This window comes from Dermacentor andersoni, chromosome 5 (assembly GCF_023375885.2).
Source record: "Dermacentor andersoni chromosome 5, qqDerAnde1_hic_scaffold, whole genome shotgun sequence".
In the NCBI taxonomy this organism is placed as follows: Eukaryota; Metazoa; Arthropoda; class Arachnida; order Ixodida; family Ixodidae; genus Dermacentor; species Dermacentor andersoni.
The window spans coordinates 71,768,603-71,774,602 of NC_092818.1; positions in this window are offsets into that span (position 1 = coordinate 71,768,603).

A 6,000-nucleotide genomic window follows, 5' to 3' on the forward strand; every position below is an offset into this window, starting at 1 on the left:
TCCCTGCAGAACATGCTTCTGACCTGTGGCTCGAACGTTTAGGATGCTTCAACATCGTCAGTGACGACCGCACCTTTCTTTTCTCCACGCCCTGCCTTTCCGCGCCTGTCGCCGTCTTCGGCGGCGCTACATTAGTCACCGCATTCCGATCTTTAGCGCGCTTCTTTCTGCGGTGCTTTTTCTGTGAATTCTCTTTCACGTCGCTCTCTCGCGCCTCGTGCTGGCCGTTACACATTTCGTCGGCCCGGATCGCTTTCTTATCCGCACAGTCTGAGTGATTTACATTTAAATCTACTCTATCTTTGCCTCGGCTGGCGGACAGCTCAACCGACTCTGGCACAATGCAGCAGGCTTTACTCGAGTTATGCAACTCGCACTCTTGCGAACTGCCCTCTACTGCATTGCCCAGCTCACGCTGTGCATCGACACACAGCCCATCGGTATCGATCGCTGTCTCACGCGCACAGTCCGAATGATTAACAACTGAATCATCCCTATCTCTAGGCTATCTAGACTGGCGGAGAGCTGCACCGATCCCTGAACAATGCAGTTGTTCTCTCGTGAACTACGGAGCTCGCCATCCCTGGAACTACTCTCAACTGCATCGTCCAGTTCGCACTTCACTTCTGCACGCAGATCTGACCTGACATGGGTGCTCGTGTCTATCGGGTCAGAAGTGCCCTTTTCTTCGCCAGCAACATCGCTAACATTACAAGCGACGCCCACGCGTGGTAACTGTGCCAATTTGTTCGCAGCTGGCCTAGCTGTCTCTACTGTCATCTGTTGGCACAGTACCTCGTCGCTCTCCCTGCGGCCTTTAACGGCCTCTGTTGCCACTAAGGCATTGTTAGCAGCTAGCCTTTTCCCTTCACTTATGAATGTGCAGCCAATCTCACAGGCACTACTCTTCTCGTCGGATTTTGGCGAAAATCCGCTAGACACTTCCTCATTCTTGTGCTCTGTACTGCCTACAGAATTTTCAGACCGGCGTTGCCTTTGTACCATTAACTGATCAAAATATTGTATCTCTTTTAACAATGCTGCTTTCTCTCTCGTACTTTTGCTCACGCTCACACTTACGTTCTTGATACTCACGTTCGCGTTCATTCTCACGTTCGTGACGCTCACACCTAAGAGTAAGTTCTTGAAGCTCACGCTTCTGTTCAATCTCGCGTTCTTGACGCTTACGCTCACTGTTACGTTCACGACGCTCACGCACACGTTCACGACGCTCACGCTCCCGTGGTTCTTGTATCACCTCCCAAGCAAGCTCAATGCTTTTATCATCATTGCCACTATCTTCAATCGCTTTTATGACAGCTGGCGTCTTCATCTGTTCGTCCACCTCAACTCCCAAGTCGTCGCACACCAACAAGTCTAACCTCGTCAACCTTCTAAGATCCATGGCAGCTGCCCCGACTGGTGGTTAGAACTGTTTTCCTTACTTTGTGCAAACACACAATGCAATAAATTCCCGATTCCCAGAACTATCAAAATGAACACACAACATTTGAAGTCTGGCGAATCAAAAGGAAAAAAACCACGCGCTCACTTACGGTTGCAGCACCCTGCCATCTGGTTCATTGGTCCGCTGTTCCCGGTTCCACAGGACTCCCTGGGTCGAAGGCTCGCTCTTCTTCGCTACTCACAGTTCCTTAGGGCCTCTTTCGACGAAGGCTCTCACTCTTCTTCGCTCTTCCCGGTTCCTCGCGACTCCATTGGACGAAGGCTCCTTTTCGCTGTTCCGGGTTCCTCAGGATTTCTCTCGACGAAGATTGATCCGTAGCGCTGACACCAGTTGATGCATTTGGAGGCGATCCCACCGCTGCCACCAGTTGTAGGAGTTGGAGGAAATCCCAGCGCTGGCGCCAGTTGAAGGAGTTGAGGACGGACGTCGGGATGAAAAAAACTTGGGAGGTTTATCTTACATTATGTACAGTGAGCGTCAATTAACAGTCTTAGAGTCATTACGGGCCGGCAGCAACTCGGACGCTGCGGCCCGTCGCAAGAAGTTCGAGAGAGATGAATCCAGGAATGCTCTGGAATCATCCAGAATGCTCCCGGTCTGCGTCTTTTAAGCCCTTCGATCTCTGGAAGACACGTCACGTTCGGCCAATGGGAGAGCCCGCTCAGGTGACGCCATTTTCGGCCAATGGTAGGCGCCGGTGCGGTGGTGTCACACTCGGCGGCTCCCTGCGGTCTTGCCTAGCTGACTTGCAATGCCCTCTTCAAAGGCGGACGGGGCGACGCTGCTAGGTTGTCACGGCGCATTGCCTCAGGAATGTGGCATCTGCTTCTGCATTGCTTACTTAGCAGTGGTGCGATTCGATGTGGTCTGGGGAACTCGTAGTAGGCTCAGGAAACGGCCCCATATCTAACAACGTACATTGTTGTCGGGGTCGCAGGAGTAGAAGCAAACGAGGTGTTGTCACCGGAAACCATGGCGGAAAGCAGGACGGTGCGGCCGCTGCGGAGATCCGTGGCTAGGACGGGGAACGGCACCTTGCGCCAAAATGTTACGCGAACGAAGGAACACGAACTTGAGACTATTTACAAAGTATATTTACATAGGATAACTGCAGCGCTGGTCAGTTCAGCCGATAGCTCGAGAGCCAGAGAGCTTCTTCGTAGGGGCGCCCGTGTGCATCGTCCACACAAAACACTCAATATGCATGTATCAATATGTTAAATCACAAAAGCACTGAAGATGAGCATATTTCTAGCCAGAAGCATCGTATGCGTAATGTGAATACGTGGAATGGTTCCCCTCCAGCGGCAAGTTGTCCTTTCATCTACTTTCATCGCCACTCATTTATCATTTCCTGAATTCGATTAGTAAGTACAAGTAATTACCCTTATGGTGTCCTTGTTGTATTTGTTGGCTTCCCATGATACGATTAATAAAAATCCGGCCCCCCGGTTAACCCCCTTTCTTTTCGCAGCCACAACAAGAAAGATAGAAGGACACTGAGTCTAATCTGCAGAGTGTAATTGCAGCTTTGAGTGAAATTCAAATGCATGATTTAGAGATTAAATCGAGTCGCGAATAAATCACTTTATTATCGCATCTTTCCTATACTCAAGAAATTTCAAGCGCATTTTCTGAAACAACCCATTTATCGACACCCTTCTTCGAAAGGCTGATATACTTGCAGTAAGAAAACTGCACATCATTAAGGTATTTCCTAAAACCTGTGATATCCAAATAACATAAAGATTATTGCGATTAGAGCGATGGCGCGTTCCACCCTGCCACCCTAACACCCTGTATGGTGTTAAATGTGCCACAGTTTTTCAGTTAATTGATACGATTGCCCTTCAAGTATAAACGACTTGTTCTAACTGCACCGGGCAGTATCCTACTATTAAAGAGGAAGTGATGACTGCATGAAGGCCATCACTAGTTAGAAAAGAAAAAAAGACCGTGATCAAAAAAGCGTGAACACAACAGAAAGGGACGTTGACATCCTACCTAATCATTTGAAAAATACACTGGCCAGAAAGAAATACCAACGCAAAGAGCAATGTAGAATGACTTTAATGCCTACTTATTCTATAACTCAATTCAATTACTGACCCTCCCTGTAACGACTCTCAAGTGAGGGTTAACAGCATGAATAAGTAAATAGCGATGCGTTTATCGTTCCTTCATAGAAACGCCGTTTTTGTCAACTCCTTTAGCTGCACAGCTAGATTTCCTAATAAAGGAAGGGGTATTGGAGGCACGAAGGCGTAAGCTACAATATTACAAGGGGTTCTCGCTCAATTACAGATGCAGCTTCCCGTAGTTTCCCACCGCTCTAGTGATCTCGGTGCAAGCACTCTTTCCCGGTGACTGCTGTCTTATGGTGTCCTTAAAGGCCATGGAACAACTTGGAAGCGCAAGCTTATGCTCCATAACGGGACGTGTCGATCTCCAAGCAAGCTCAGCGTGTCAAAATTATTGATTAGCTTCAGTTTCAGTTTATTGCCCCTGAGAAGGTAAACAAATTGGATCTTACATGGGCACTGACGTTTGAGAGCGAACGAATTGAAAATAATTCTTCCTGTTAGTACTACGTAAAATGAGAAAAAGAAATACTGAAGTTATATATAGTTAAAACACAGCGTATTTCTGATATCAATAAACTGCGCGTATGAGAGCCAATAAATTGTAACATTTATTGTCACATAAGTAAACCGCAGAATGGTTACGCCAAAAGAAGAAACGAGTGTAGGTATAATCTGGCTCTCTACAAGCAACATGATTTCTTCGGGAATGAAGAAAATTGGTTTCACAGTGAGGTATCTGAAAACGATATCAAGTTCCAACGCATGTGTGTTTTTCTCTATGAAATTCCTTTCAATTTTATTTTCGTTAATAGCATTATGTAAAACGCGTGCTTTCGATCAAGTGCTATGAAGCTCCCTGTGTATGTGGTGGCCAGGTATCCCTCAAGCTTCAATATGCAGCTTTGTTGCCTGCATCATCGCAAGTTTGTTACAGAATAAACTCAACTCAATTCAAGTTAAATCTGTTGCAATGTGTGAAGCGAAGATGTATCAGATCGGTGTGTATTATTCCTGTGCAACTAACGATACTACGTATATTTGCCTCCGCTTTTATCGGAAATTGAAAGTCCAGCGTTTATTAAGGAATTTATTTTCTTTAATTAAGTGTTTTATAGGGCGACCCAGCTACCATGCACTAACCTCAAAAAAATATAGAAAAAAGAAACACGGAATATTCGACGCGAATAATTCCAAGTGAACGTTGTTAAGAAGCTTGTTAAGAAAACGCCAGTAGCGTTTGGTCACTGACGCGACCTGCGAAATAAACGCAATTAGCTAACTTTTTAACTGCTGTTCTAATTTCCAAGATGCGAATTAGGCGGTCGTAGAGGGGTGTAAGGAGCGTAAAAATGAAGCGTACAAAGCAAGGCACACATCTCATGTTCACTTTTTTTACGGCAAATAGACAAGGTTCGCGAATATGAGACTTGTGCCCGCGCAACAGAACACGCGCAATAGCAGCACCATCAAAAAAAGAAAGATCATGGGGCAAGCGAGCTGTCCATGCATTACTGTGCCGAGTGGCATCGATAACCGCATGCGTGTTCTTTGCAGGAAGCATGAACAGCTCCCGGCGATTATTGCCCATCCAGGTCAACGAAAGGCGTTGCCCTGAACAGCTCGCTCAGCGCCGCTGGGACCCTGGTCCGAGGCCTCCATCCAGCACAGGAACACTACCCCTCAACGGGCGATGCTAAAATATTCTTCCCTTTTTTCTCACTGAGACTGTTTGATTGTGCTACTATGCCGTGCGCAGGGGGTTGGAGTCACGTGGTGTTTGTCATATTTCGCAGACTTTCTCTATTTCGGGTGAAAAGTAAACACCTGTGTCTAGCATACTTAGCAGATATAAATTTGACTTCTCTTACAATACTCTACAATCCCCAAATTAAGTTTTCAAATTTAGACGGCCATTAAAAGCTTACATATTTACTTTTTTGTCGCTACTGAATGTCAGTGACCAAAAATGGATGGCAGTTTCTCAAAAGTACTGCACCAACACGCACTTTCCCCTACGCGCGTAGAATAATCAATATCTTCTTTTTTTTCTTTGTAGTTCGGTGCTGGATAGCTGAGGCACCCATGTAAGCCCGTTTGTTGTTACGCGTATTTACATTCATCGCACATATAACCTCGTATATGTCCCCACAAATATATTCATCACTATTACGTAACGCGCGGTGCACCCCATATCACTTTATTGCCCCTACCTTCACTGGAGTCCTTCAGGCGAGTTATTCTCAAGGTGAGGGCGCGGCCTTCATTCCAGTTCAAAGCGCGTAGAACGCAGCCCTGCACTTTCGCTTGGTCTGTTACGGTGTCGTGCGGAATACCAAAGCGAGTGAAATTCACGGCATCATTTATTGATACCACATGTCCACGGCTTCAGGTAAGAATTTTTCGTATATAAGGGCTCCAGAACCGAGCAAGTTTAGCAGTTAGCGCAGC